We start from the raw sequence: 15,065 nt of genomic DNA on the forward strand, positions 1-15,065 counted from the left end.
CAAGAACAGCAAGAAAATGTTTGACTCACTCAATTTTTAATGTATGAAGCACCATTCCATACAGGAGTGGGCAGAAGACAGAGACTCCTGCCTTCGTGGAGTTTACATTCTGGTGGGAAACACATATAATAGACTATAACAATAAAATAAGCAAAATGAAAAGTATGACAGGTGGTGATAAGTACTACATCAAAACGTAAAGTAGGGAAAGGGATTAGGGAATGCTGGCGTTGGAAAAGAGGGTACAGGTTGAACAGTTGGTCAGGGACAGTCTCATGACATGACATGTGAGCCAAGGCCTAGTGGTGGTGACGCCATCTGGCGAAGGGCCTTCTGGACAGAAGAGAAACACAAAGGGCCCAAGGCAAGGCCTGGGGTGGCCTTGGTGGAGTAAGCCAGGCGGGATCAGTAAGAAAGGAAGTCAGAAAAGCTGCCGGGAGCTGGGACAACAAGCATGTGGTGGGCCAGTGTTATGCCTCTGGCTTTTACCTGGAGTGAAAACCCACTGGAAGACTCTGAGCCAGAGTGATAAATATGGCTTATATTTTTAAAGGTCATTCTGGTTTCTATATTGAGGGCAAGTGGAAATAGGGATACTGGTTGGGAGGCTACTGCACTATTCCAGGTGACGGATGTTGGTGGCTTAGAAGCAGGGTGGTCCTAGTGGTTGTTAGAAGTGATCAGATTCTAGAGATGTTTTGCTGGAAGGGCCAATATGATTTGCTGACAGACTGTGCATGAGATATGAAAAAAGGGTCAAAGGTAACTCAGGTTTTGGGTCTGAGGTTAGGACAGGGTTCCTGAGACGTGGAAGAATACAGGAGGAACAGGATTGGGGGAGGGAATATAGGAGTTTAGTTTTAGACATCTTTGAGATGCCCATTAGATACCTGAGTGGAGAAATTGAATAGCAGCTTGCCATCAAGTCTGGAGTTCAGGGGAGAAAGTGCTGGTGAGCTGGAGATAATTGCGGAGTTGTCAGAGGAGAGATGGGGTTGAAGCCATGAAGCTGGGTGAGATAAATGAGGGGCGTGGATATGGATAATGACAAATTCCAAGGACTAGGCCAGAAGCAGGAAGACGAGAGGACCAGAAAGTAGCCAGTGCGGTAGGAGTAAAACCAGGAGGGTGAGGCGTTCTGGAAGCTGCATGTGGAAAATGTCTTACGAAGGGAGAAATTAGCTGTGTCCATTTCTGCTTGATAGGTCAGGAGAGATGACCTAAGAATTAAGTCTTAAAACTGAGCAACATGGAGATCATCGGTGACTTTGAAAAAAGCAGCTGTAGTGGAATGGAGGGGGCCATGGCCTCATTAGAGAGGATGCAAGAGCATAGGTGTAAGAAACAAGACAGAGTATAGAGAATTCCTGTACTGTTTTGAAGGCATAGTGATTGGAGCACAAGAGTTTGTCTGGTTTTGTTTTTTAAATCTCAGCATATTGTTTGTAAACTGTATGCCATATAGTAACTATTTTCAATCATATAATATGCTTGCAATAGCCTGAACATTTTATGTGGACTACCATTTCATTCTCCATATAACTTTATGAGGTAGGTTCTGTTATTGTCCTCATTTTACAGAAGAAGAAACTGCAGACTTAAAGAGTTAACTTGCTTAAGGTCATACAGCTCATAGGGTCAAGGTGAAATCTGAACTCCAGACAGCCAGACTTGAGCACTAAACTACACTACTGGAGCCGGGTGTGGTGATACATGCCTGTAATCCCAACTACCCGGGAGGCTGAGGCAGGAGAATCACTTGAACCCAGGAGGCAGAGGTTGCAGTGAGCCAAGATCGCACTATTGCACTCCAGCCTGGGTGATAGAGGGAGACTCCGTCTCAAAACAAACAAACAAACAAACAAACAAACAAACACTACTGGGCCTTTCATGTCTACGCCCCCCCAGTTCTCTAGGCTCCCTCTGGATATGGGGTTGGGGATGAGGTTGGAGGAAGAGCAAGTCCAGGGAAAGCCTCACTGCCATGGAAGAATAGACAGGCGAGAACAGGCATGTGGCAGATGTGGGCATGCAGGAAAAGCACATTGAGCAAACTTTATTTAATTTTCCCTAAATCCTTGATTTCTGAATACTCATTAAACTTGGAGGAGATCAGTATTAGAATCTACCTACCTTGGCTTTACAGAACAGTTTTGAGTTATTCAAAAGAAAGCCCTTTAAGTCCACTTCAGATGTCTTCCTAGCTCTCAGTGCTTGGGGATGCTGTTCTTGTTCCTGCTAGTATTGAGAAAGCTGGGATCCCCAGACATTTGAAAGTTGCACAGGAGCATAGGCATGCAAATCAAGATCCTCAGTGAGAACTCCTAAGTAACAATTATGTCATGGAGCACCGATTAGGTTGTCTATTCTAAAGATATATAAGACAGATTTTTATTTTCATAGACCTCTTACCTAGCTGTACATAGACATCCATACACAATGGTAGAGAGAAGCAGAGAGAGAGAGAGAGACAGAAAATGAAAAAGCAAGATTGAGCACGCAAAATAAAGATACATTCACAAGGCTGTATGTGATTAATTGCCAGAGGGCTGGTATGGACTTTAGCTGACAAGTAAGCAGAGTTCAGAGGAGGGTCAGATCAGTGGAGGCGGGATTGATCTGGAAAGATTTAATGGAAGAGCTGTATCTGAATAGAAGGGTGAAGGAATTCCAAAAGGGAGAAACAGCAGGAACAAAAGCACAGAGGCAGGAAAAATGAAAAATAGGTTAACAGCCAGTAATAGATCCTTTGGGTGAAATAAAGATAAGTGGAGAAAGAGAACCTGGATAGAAAAATTTGTGAGAACATTCAATAATAAACCAGAGGAGTATAAACTTTATTATGAGACTACTGGGAAATGACATAAAAAGGGTTTTTGTTGTTGTTGTTGCTTTGTTTTTAATTAATCTTGGCAACTATACATAGTACAGCCCTGGGAAGGAGGAACTAGAACCCAGGAAGCCACACTAGGGCTGTGCACAGGGAATACAAAGAAAGGAACGTGAGACACTTCAAAGCAAGAAGTGATACCATTAGCATCTGAACAAATCAAAGGTAAGTTGTCTCTGTGAATGCTGCTGCTTCTCATCATCACCACGGTCTTGGGAGAATACCTGACCAGCTCTGCCTCGCCTGCACATAGGCCCCCTGACAGTGCCAGTTTGCATACTGATACTTAAATCAAACACAGGACTAGGTATTTAAACAAATTATTACAGTGGCTTTTCATATCTACTCAAAGACTGAGTCACCTTTTCCTATAATGACTTTGCCCTACACCTAGACTAGAGGTTCTAATCTACCTGGGAGGCCCTCTGGCCTACATGTAGCCAACAGAGAAGAAATAAAATCCTGAAACAGGGTGAAAGGATATGGCTGGGCTTGGTGGCTCATGCATGTAATCCCAGAACTTTGGGAGGCAGAGGTGGGCAGATCACTTGAGGTCAGAAGTTTAGGACCAGCCTGGCCAAAATGGCAAGACTCTGGCTCTACAAAAAAAAAAAAAAAAAAAAAATTAGCCAGACATGGTGGCACATGACTAAAATCCCAGCTACTTGGGAGGCTGAGGCATGAGAACAGTTTGAGCCTAGGAGGCGGAGGTTGCAGTTAGCTGAGATCACGCCACTGCACTTTAGCCTGGGCAATAGAGCAAGAGAAAGAAGAAAAGAGAAAAGAGAAGAGAGAAGAGAGAAGAAGGAAGGAAGGAAGGAAGGAAGGAAGGAAAGAGGGAGGGAGCAAGGGAGGGAAGGAAGGAAGGAAGGAACGAAGGAAGGAACGAAGGAAGGAAAGAGGGAGGGAGGGAGGGAGGGAGGGAGGGAGGGAAGGAAGGAAGGAAGGAAGGAAGGAAGGAAGGAAGGAAGGAAGGAAGGAAGGAAGGAAGGAAGGAAGGAAAGGTGAATGGATGCTTTTGCCAATAGACAGCTGTCTCCAGTGGCTACAACTGGCTGGTCTCATGGGCACCAATCTCAGGCTTTCTGAGCCTTGACCCTGCTGGAACTTTTTTAGATATTGCTAGAGTTTTGTGCATAATTTGGAAAACAGCGGCAGAATATTTGTATTTGGAAGCATAAAAATTGAGCTTCTAAAATTCTCTGGTATGAAGGATAACTCATAGGGTTGCTATACTCAGGGAATATTAGGAGATCGACTAACTTGGTTGGCATCCCTTTAAGGAAAAGGTTGTAATCTTATCTCAGAAAATTCCTTGCTGGCTGTGGTCTTGGGTGTGTTGACATTGTTTCTGAAGTGTTTGGTGTGGGTCAAACTACTGTTGTCAGAAGGTTGGTGATAAACATCTTCAGAACACTGGTAATAGAAGCAGAACCTCTCTGCTATCTTTCTGCTGATAAGCTTGCAGAAGCTTTTCATTCACTAGACCCCTGTGATTCTATGCGGCTTTACTGAATCTAAGCCTTCAAGACTTATCATCAGCACGTCATGTCAGCAGAACTAGAGGCCTGGCCACATTAACTGTGCCTTGTGTTACCAGGCAAGACAGATGACTAAGATTTCTGTTCCATGGCACACCATGGCCTGGTTTTGAGATTCACAAATGCACATTTTGAATGACCATTCCTCTTCCCCTATTGTCATTTACTTCTGCTTTTTTTGCTTTCTGTGAAAATTAATGGCAAGAGTACAAAGTACAAATTAAAAACCAAGAGTAATCTCAATTCTGTTGTTTCAAGTTTGTTCCACTCAAACAACTGGAGCCATGCAACCATGGCCCAAGTAATGGGAATCTCAGAGCTGGAAGCAATGTAATTCATCAACTAGTTGATGTCCTGACTTGGGACAAGACCATTTCCAAGACACTTCAAATGCCTGGTTATAAAGGAATGTGGCATCATTTAGATTAGAAACATCTACTTAGTTAATGGCTTCTTCAGAGGGATTGGGATGTTATGCTCATCCCATCTTTTTTGGAAAATGGCTGCCATTAGCTGTGGGAGAAGTTATTTTACTATCTTTCTAGATAAAACAGTTAAGTGACAGATTTGGAACATCTACAACAATAATATTGTTCTCTCATCAAATCATCCCAAGTCCAGGCAGGTGTTATTTATTAGGATTCCCACCTTAGGAAACAGAAAATGAGACTGTTTTAGGAAACTGAGGCTCATAGTGACTGGTAAAGGCAAGACTTAAACCTAGATCTGACTCCACCACACATATATTCAATCTTATCTCTACATCCATGTTCACTCCATGTGCTCCTTTCATCTTTACCATTATTATAGAAAGGAGCATCAAGTTGCTTAAAGGTTTATATGTGGAAAAGCGATTGTCACAAACCAGTAACAAAACTAGTACCAACATCTAGGCATCCCTAGGCCTATTCTAGGCCTCTGAACCAACGCTTCCTCTTTAGCAAAGAGGCTTTAGAAACTTCCCAAAGACCAATGACTGGCATTAAGTAAATGGGAAGAGAAATGAATCCCTGGACACTGCAAATAATAAAGAGTCCCTAATGTTCTGAATTAAAAAAAATATTTTCTGAAGCTAATTATATCATGAAATAGTTTTAAAATATAGAAAAATGTAGAAAAAAATTGACATGTATGCACCCATCACCTAGATATAGTGTAAACATTTTTCCATATTTACTTTAGGTTTTTTAAAAATAAAAGATTACAGATATAGTTGAAGCCTTTTATGTTGCCCAGTTGCAATCCTATTCTCTACTTGCCCTCATCAGAGTTAAATTCTCTTCTGAAGCTGGTGTGCATCTTTCTTATCCATGTTGTTAAACATTTACTTTTATGTGAATATAGTATTATTTTGTGTTTTATATTTTATATAATTATCATAATGTAGGTATCACTTTGCAACTTCATTTATTCAAAATTATTTGAGATTTATTCATGTTCATATATGTAGATCTAGTTCATTCATGTTAATTTTTTTTTTTTTTTTTGAAACAGTCTTACTCTGTTGCCCAACCTGGAGTGCAGTGGTGCAATCTCAGCTCAGTGCAACCTCTGCCTCCCAAGTTCAAGCGATTCTCCTGCCTCAACCTCCGGTGTAGCTGGGATTATAGGTGCACGCCACCACACCCTGCTAATTTTTGTATTTTTAGTAGAGATGGGGTTTCACCATGCTGGCCAGGCTGGTCTCGAACTCCTGACCTCAGGTGACCTGGCCACCTCAGCCTCCCAAAGTGCTGGGATTATAGGTGTGAGCCACTGTGCCCAGCCTCATGTTAATTGTTGAATAATATTCTTTCATAGGTTATATCATAATTTTGTAATATCTTTCCCTAATGATGAACATTTGGGCATATGGAGATATAGATAGAGATAAATAGATATATAATTGTACGAATCTGTTTGCATGAGTGTGAGAATTCTTCTAGGCCAGTGCTTCCCAAACTGTCTGTGGTAAAGAACCAATTTTACTTGTTTCCAATCTATTTTGGACCATTACTTTTTTTTTTTTTTTTTTTTTTAAAGAAGATAGAGATGGTGTCTCACTATGTTGCTCAGGCTGGTTTCAAACTCCTGAGCTCAAGGGATCCTCCCACCTCAGCCTCCAAAGCGCTAGGATTACAGGCATGAGCCATCATACCTGGCCAGACCAATACTTTTATGAAATATATCACACTCTTGGATGTTGTGGAACTGTCAAAACCCTCTTATTTTCTGTGCTCATCTCACTGTGGATTGGACTTAGTTCAAAGACCCTGGCTGTCTGTAGGTCACACACTGAACAGCACTGCTTTTACTCTAAAGCATAAATCTCCAGGTGGAACTGCCTGGCTCTACCACTGAGCAGCTGTTATGACTCTGGGCAGGTTACTTTGGTTTCTGTATCTCTGTATCTTGGTTTCCTCACCAGTAGGGAATATCAGAACCTATCTCATAAGGTTGCTCCTAGGATTAAGAAGTTAATATTTGTAAAGTGTTTAGAATAATGTCTAGACCCAGAGAAGCACCATTTAAGCATCTGTTAAATAAAAATTAATAAAACCATAAAAACCTCCCCTAATTCCATGATTGACTTTTTTCTGTGTATTCATTCATTCATTCCATCTGTGTGTTCTTCCACAGGCTAGTCTCGATATGTTAAGCATCAAAAGTTTTAGCTTCAAAGTTCTATGTCTCATGAAAGCAAAGAAAAACCTAATATTACCAGTTGCCACCCAGTGATAGATTCTCCCTATCTCCAGTAAGTAATGATAGCTCTTTAACTACTCCTAAGACCAATGCCTGAAGTCTCTTCCTAGAATAAGGTAGCCTCATCCTTTGGCTATCAGGCAATTTTCCCCCTCCCTCACCATTTGGAAGTTTAAGCAGCACAGGTTATTCCCTGAAGATGACACCTGCCTCCTTCTATCTACAGGGGTATCTCTCAGAATGGGAGCCTCTGAAGGACTCTATGAGGAGGTAATTGAACAACTGTTGAGGTTATTGTGTCAGATACCATCTTGGGGTTAGAATAAGCACATCGATGTTGTTAGCCTAAGCCTTGGGGCAACAACTCCATGATTTCAGGTATTTTAATCACAGTACAGTAATCTCCCCCTTATCCATGAGGGATGCAGTCCAAGATCCCCAGTGGATGCCTGAAACTACAGATGGTATCAAACCCTATATATGTTTTTTTCTATACCTATGATAAAGTTTAATTTATAAATTAGGCCTTAAGAGATTAACAACAACAACTAATAATGAAGTTGGACAACTATAACAATATGCCAGTATCACTACTCCTGCACTTTGGGAGCCATCATTTAGTAAAATACAGGTAACTTGAACACAAGCACTGCAATACCATGACAATTGATCCGATAACTGAGGCAGCTACTAAGTGACTAATGGGCAGGTAGCACATACAGCATGGAGATGCTGGACGAAGGAATGATTCAGATTCACATCCTGGGCCGGATGGAGTAGGATGGTGTGAGATTTCATCACACTACTCAGAACAGTGCACAATTTAAAACTCACAAACTGTTTATTTCTGAAATTTTCCATTTAATATTTTCAGACCTCAGTTAACTGTGGGTAACTGAAACCGCAGAAAGTGAAACCACAGATAGATGGGGACTGTTTTAGCATGTTTCCATGCAACACACATAAGTGCTACCTGCTTCAACTGAAAGTAAATACCAGAATAAAGCCTGGGAGCGCTTGTACATTGAACATATCCTAACCAGTCCATTGTCTGTGTCAAACATTGTCCTTCTTCTACTTAGGTAGCCTTTCACTAGTGTGATGATTAGTACTGAGTGTCAATCTGATTGGATTGAAGGATGCAAAGTACTGATCCTGGGTGTGCCTGTGAGGGTGTTGCCAAAGGAAATTAACATTTGAGTCAGTGGGCTGGGGAAGGCAGACCCACCCTTAGTCCGGGTGGGCACCATCTAATCAGCTGCCAGAGCAGCTAGAATATAAAGCAGGCAGATAAAACGTGAAAAGACTAGACGGGCCTAGCCTCCCAGCTTACATCTTTCTCCAGTGCTGGATGTTTCCTATCCTCAAATATTGGACTCCACGTTCTTCAGTTTGGGGACTTGGACTGCCTCTCCTTGCTCCTCAGCTTGCAGATGACCTATTGTGGGACCTTGTGATCATGTGAGTTAATAATAAACTCCCCTTTGTGTGTGTGTGTGTATGTGTGTATAAAATATATCTCCTATTAGTTCTGTCTCTCTAGAGAACTCTGACTAATAAAATTAGTAGCCAAATAGAAGATACGTGCATAGGCCAGGTGCACTGACTCACACCTGTAATCCCAGCACTTTGGGAGGCCGAGGCAGGAGGATTGCTCGAGCCCAGGAGTTTGAGACCAGCCTGGGCAACATAGCAGGATGAAAGAAAAAAGCAAAGCAAAGCAAAGCAAAGCAAGAAAGCAAGCAAGCAAGCAAGCAAGCAAGCAAGCAAGAAACAGACAAAAAAGAAAGAAAGAGAGAGAAAAAAAGAGAAGAGAGAGACAAAGAAAGAAAAAGAGAAAAGAAAGAAACCTGTATAGACATTGGTAGGAACTGAATATACCAGAGATGTATTATATCTGATATAACTCATTTAGAAATTTAATTTCTTGTTTTTAAAGTTTCAACTCATACTTACTTCAATGTTACACCTAAAAAAAAAAGGCTTCTCCCCTTTCTGGTTTAGTGTACTATTCTGAAATCAGAACACACTGCACACAAATCATCAAAGAGTGCAAACACAGGCTCTGGCAAATGCTTTATGGCTACATCCACAGGACTGTCACCCAGTACTTTTCTGATCACAAAATACTGACTTAGCCTTATTTCTACTGACCCCAAGACGATTTGGAAGTAGAGAAGGACTACGCTTCCCAGACAGAAAAAGAAGACAGTTCTAATAGTGTTAGGAGCTTAGTGTCCCCAAAGACCAGTAACTGCCTTTGCAAGGGGTAGGCTGGGACCCTAGAGAACAAGCATATGTGTAGGTGGCATCCAAGGCTTCCGTGGATTGTGGGCATCCTAAATATATTACTCACGAGGCTGGCTCACTATTTTCTACACTCGCTTGAGTAGCACAACTCAAAAATGAAAAACTCTGTTTCAATCCATTCTTCTGGAGTTCAATGATGGTATTCAAGCACACCCCAAAGGCATGTCTTCTATATAATGTATCATGTGATTGTTAAAAGACATGGGGCCCAGTTGCTCCATACATACCATACGTGCTTTATCTAGATGGTCAATAGGTCTATAAATGTCCACCTGGTGTTCATCATAATACTGAATTAGAAACTTTGACTCCAAAGGCTGAAATCAGAAGAAACCACAAAGATTTCTAATATCGGGCCGGGCGCGGTGGCTCAAGCCTGTAATCCCAGCACTATGGGAGGCCGAGACGGGCGGATCACGAGGTCAGGAGATCGAGACCATCCTGGCTAACCCGGTGAAACCCCGTCTCTACTAAAAAAATACAAAAAACTAGCCGGGCGAGGTGGCGGGCGCCTGTAGTCCCAGGTACTCCGGAGGCTGAGGCAGGAGAATGGCATAAACCCGGGAGGCGGAGCTTGCAGTGAGCTGAGATCTGGCCACTGCACTCCAGCCTGGGCAACAGAGCGAGACTCCGTCTCAAAAAAAAAAAAAAAAATTTCTGATATCCACTAATGATTTACAGAGGGGTCCTTTGACCTTCTGTTCTTTTGTCTTGCTTTAGCTCCAATGGCATAGGAATAACTGCAAACTCACTCATATTGCTTTCATATGGCTTGAGTTGTATAAGGCCAATGTACTTAAATACATCTGTTTGAAGATATTATATACTCAAACATTCCTATTTTCTTTGCTTTATGGAAATAATTTGCTAATATAAACATTATAGAAATATCATATATACATTTTTGTTCACACTGGAAATTGACTATCTAGAGAAGGGCACATGATGGGAGGGCCAAGGGTGAAAATTTCCTGGGTAGCCAATGGATAAATCTATGTTTGTAAGCATTGACAGCACAAGGCCTGCAGTAAGTATTATTAAATAACATGTCCTGCATGGTATATAATAATACTCTAGCAAAATTTAGCAGAATATAAGCTCCTGGTTGCATATTCAGCTGAGGTCCTAAGGCTATGTATGGTCAGGTCCTGGCATGGCTGGCTTCTCAGCAAACCATCTGGTTAGCCAACTTGGTGCCTGGGCCACTTAGTGCTGGAGAATGAAGATAGCTGCTATGGTGACAGCAATAGGAAATGGCGGGGGGGGGGGGGGCGGTGCGGTGCTAGAAATACTGTTCCTTGACACTAGGAAACTTGTTGCCCTTGCAATTACTCTTACCACAACTTTAGACTAAAAGTGGCAGATGCATCTTGGCTCAGAATATTCCGTCTTCCATCTCTTAGTCATTCCTAAGTGTCAAATGCATAGTGCAAACCCCTGCCTCCCACTTACTATGCCACCACTTTTCCAGTGCATCCTTTACCAACTCAACATCCTTTACCTCACCACTTTAGCCAGACTTAACTTTGTGTTTTTATAAATTTTGTACAACTGAATCCTTATGCATTTAGAACATCTATATCTATTTTTTCCCATTAAAAGTACAAAAGCAAGGGCCATATCTTAGTTCATTTCTAGTTATTGTCCCCCTTCTTTTCCCAATATGGCTGCTCCTGTCCTGGCAGAATGTGTACAGAAATCTGAGCCACAGAAATGATTCCAGATCCACTGGCATCCACATAGGGCAGGGATCCTTCTCATCTTCAGAGCCCATTGGGACATTGGCCCTCAATAGGAATATCTCCAACAGGCAATCTCCACAGATTGAAAAGTCAGCACCTCTGGCTTCAAATTAGAAGTCTCCTAAATTTTGTTCTAATTCAGTGCAGATCTCCTTCAACTACTGCAGGCTCCTTCAGTGTTGTCCTCCCCACCACCCCGGCCCCACACTTTGGCTCCTGTTGGGATGGCATTGGAATCAGAGGATAAAATGAAAGTTCCCAATTGACTGTCCTCAAGGTCTCCTCGACCTCAGGTTTTCCTGTTAATCCTCTGAGTCAGAGACAGAGGGAGGAAAGCCCTCAAAGGGCAATGAACTCCACCCTCTGCCCCTAGATAAGCATGTCCTGAAAACACAAGGCTGCTGCTCTGATAGACTGCCATGCTGACTCACTGGACTCACTGCCCCATCTAGCTGCCTCTGGAAGTTAATGGCAAGAAAATTCTCTTTATATTCCACCAGTGGTGGATTCCGAAGCTTGATATGTGGGATCAAGTAAAAGTCAGTGAAAGCAGATCTGCTGCTCTCCTAAGAGAAAATATTCTAGATATTAATTCAACCTACACACCCATTTACTTTTGCTAGACTTTGCTGCAGTTTCTGGAGAGGGAACACACATTTCTTCTAAGCTGTGGAGTAGAAAACTTTCCCAAAAGACTTCCGAAAAGTTCGAAACATAACCACCAAGGCCAGGAGTGGTGGCTCATGCCTATAATCCCAGCACTTTAGAAGGCTAAGGCGGGAAGATCAATTGAGATCAGGAGTTTGAGACCAGCTGAGCAACATAGCGAGACCTCATCTCTACTAAAAAAAAAAAAAAAAAAAAAAAAAAAAAAAAAAAAATTAGCCTGGTGTGGTGGTGCGTTCCTGTTGTCCCACCTACTGAGGAGGGTGAGGCAGCAGAGTCGCTTGAGCCCAGGAGGTCAAGGCTGCAGTGAGCTGTGATTGCACCACTGCACTTCAGCCTGGGCAACAGTGTGAGACCTCTGTCTCAAAAACAAAACCAAAAACAAAAACCATAGCCACTGAAAGAATACGGTGAAACTTCACAAATTCAGACTGAAGAAAGGGCATATTATATTAGTATAAAATACAGACCTGTCACTGTAAAACAAAACAAAACAGTTTCACTATGAGATATCATCTCATACCTGTTAGAATGGCTATTATCAAAAATCAAGAGATAACAAATGCTGGTGAGAGTGTAGAGAAAAGGGAACTCTAGGACATTGCTGCTGGAAGTGTAGATTGATCCAGCTATTATGGAAACAGTATGGAGGTTCCTAAAGAAATTAAAAATAGAATAATCGGGCCAGGCACAGTGGCTCATGCCTGTAATCCCGGCACTTTGGGAGCCCAAGGCAGGCGAATCATTTGAGCTCAGGAGTTCAAGACCAGCCTGGACAACATGGTGAGACCGTCTCTACAAAGAATACAAAAATTAGCTGGGTGTGATGGCATGCATCTGTAGTACCAGCTACTCGGGAGGACCATTGCACTCCAGCCTGGGCGACGAGAGTAAAACCCTATCTCAAAAAAAAAAAAAAAAAAAGAAAAAAAAAAAAGAATTATCATATGACCCAGTGATCCCTCTTCTGAGTACATATCCAAAGGAAATGAAATTACTACCTCATAGAGATATCTGAACCCTTATGTTCATTGCAACATTATTCACAGTAACCAAGACACAGCAACCATCTAAGTGTCTGCCAACAAACCAAGGAATAAAGAAACTGACATATATATTTATATACACACACAATGAAATATTATTCAGCCTTTAAAAAGAAGGCAATCCTGCCACTTGCACAACATGGAGGAACCTGGAGGGCATTATGTTAAGTTGAAATAAGCTAGACATAGAAAGAAAACTATTGCATGATATCACTCAAATGTGGAATCTTAAAAAATATATATATATACAGTGATGGAAAATAAAACACTGGTTACCAGGGGCTGGAGTAGGGGGAAGAAACAGGGAGATGTGGGCCAGAGGATACAAAGTAGCAGATAACTATTTATATGTATCATATAACATCATGTCATATACCTTAGATATATACCATCACATTTATTTTAAAATAAACAAACAAGAAGTGCTTACTATTTTCAAGTGATGGCCAGCAAGAATTAGTGGATAAGTAGGAACTGAGATTGCCTGAAATCTGCACTCACCTACGGAAGACATCTCACGCACAAGGGTCATCTAATTATGACACAAGGCTTCTACCAAGTTCCGAGGCTGGAGAGGGCGCCTTCTCCTGGATTTATCTCTCCGCATGCAGCCCTCCCAAGCTCCATATCTGGCAGGTAAGCCCAATTTCCCTATAAATGAGGGCCACTCCTGAGTCCATGGTATATCTTAGGCCTTCAAACAAGCCCTCAATGAGCTCTGTAAAGCATTGTTAACTCTATTAGCTTACCTAGGGACATTTTCTCCTTTTCTTTTCAGATGGTATTAACATAAACAAGTTCAGCTCTAGTAATAATCACAAAGACTCAAAATAGCACTATACAAATGACTGTATATGACTGAAGACTCTCCCACAGAATGGGCAAGGCTGACTTCCAGTTTTGTTCTCTGACCAGCGGACTTTTCATTCAGTAAGATTTCTGCACTGATATTTTCTTTCCATTCCCACTGTCACTCAGATAGTTTAAACCTATTTGCTTTAACTACATAACAGCTCCAGACTGGTCTCTGCCCCCAGTCTTTTTCTCCTATCCATTGGATATATCTCTGCCACTAGAGCAATTGTATCACTTTGTTCAAATCACATTCAAAACTTCATCAATAGTATCTAATTTGTCAGCCTACCTTTTCATGGTAGTTCTACCATCAGGCCTGATCTCACCTTGCCTGTTCTCTGAGTTTCACTTTTCGATAATCCCAAGTTTTCAAACTGTGGTCCCCAGACCAGCAATATCAGTGTCATCTGGGGACTTGTGGGAAATGAAAATTATTGGGCCCTACTCCAGAGCTAGTGGATCAGGAACTATTGGGGTAGCTTAGTATCCTGTGCTTTAACAAGCTCCCCAAGTAATTCTGCAGCGCAGAGTTTGAAGACCAGTGTCCTATAAGAACCCTTCACTTTAGTCTAATTTTTCAGTTCACTGCGTTATGTTGCATTCCTCACTGCCTGTACACCCTTTAGCTTTTCTGCTTTTCTGGAGCTTACCAAGGACTTCTTCATTGTAAGCCCAGCACGTTCTCCTTTTGCTCTGAGTACCTTTTTGTGCCATTTGTTTGGCACTGATAAATGCTTGTTCACGTATTTTACCTCCCTAAGGAAAGTCCTTGAGAAGAGGTCTCCTCCAACTTTGTACTGCCAGCACAAATTCTTTGTTTGTGTGAGACAGGGTCTCACTCTGTCACGCAGTCTGGAGTGCAGTGGCTCAATGACAGTTCACTGCAGCCTCAACCTCTTGGGCTCAGGTGATCCTCCCTGAGTAGCTGAGACTATAGACTCATGCCACCGTGCCCAGCTAATTTTTATATTTTTTATTTTTTATAGAGACAGGGTTTCACCATGCTGCCCAGATTGGCCTCAAATCCTTTGGTCATTAAATGGCTGGTGATGAAAAGCTAGGGACAAAACTTAGCAATATCACCTTTTTTTTTTTTTTTTAGACGGAGTCTCACTCTGTCACCCAGGATGGACTGCAGTTGTGCAATCTCGGCTCACTGCAAGCTCCGCCTCCCGGGTTCACACCATTCTCCTGCCTCAGTCTCCCGAGTAGCTGGGACTACAGGCGCCTGCCACCAGGCCCGGCTAATTTTGTGTATTTTTAGTAGAGACAGGGTTTCACCATGTTAGCCAGGATGGTCTCTACCTTCTGACCTTGTGATCTGCCTGCC

General features: G+C 42.2%; 1 protein-coding gene across 38 annotated transcripts in view; it reads right to left on the bottom strand.

The window, feature by feature from the left end:
* Positions 1-15,065, bottom strand: part of KALRN (kalirin RhoGEF kinase) — a 694,928-nt gene that overhangs the window by 90,684 nt on the left and 589,179 nt on the right. The window lies entirely within an intron of this gene.

The sequence above is a fragment of the Macaca fascicularis genome, chromosome 2 (assembly GCF_037993035.2).
Source record: "Macaca fascicularis isolate 582-1 chromosome 2, T2T-MFA8v1.1".
In the NCBI taxonomy this organism is placed as follows: domain Eukaryota; kingdom Metazoa; phylum Chordata; class Mammalia; order Primates; family Cercopithecidae; genus Macaca; species Macaca fascicularis.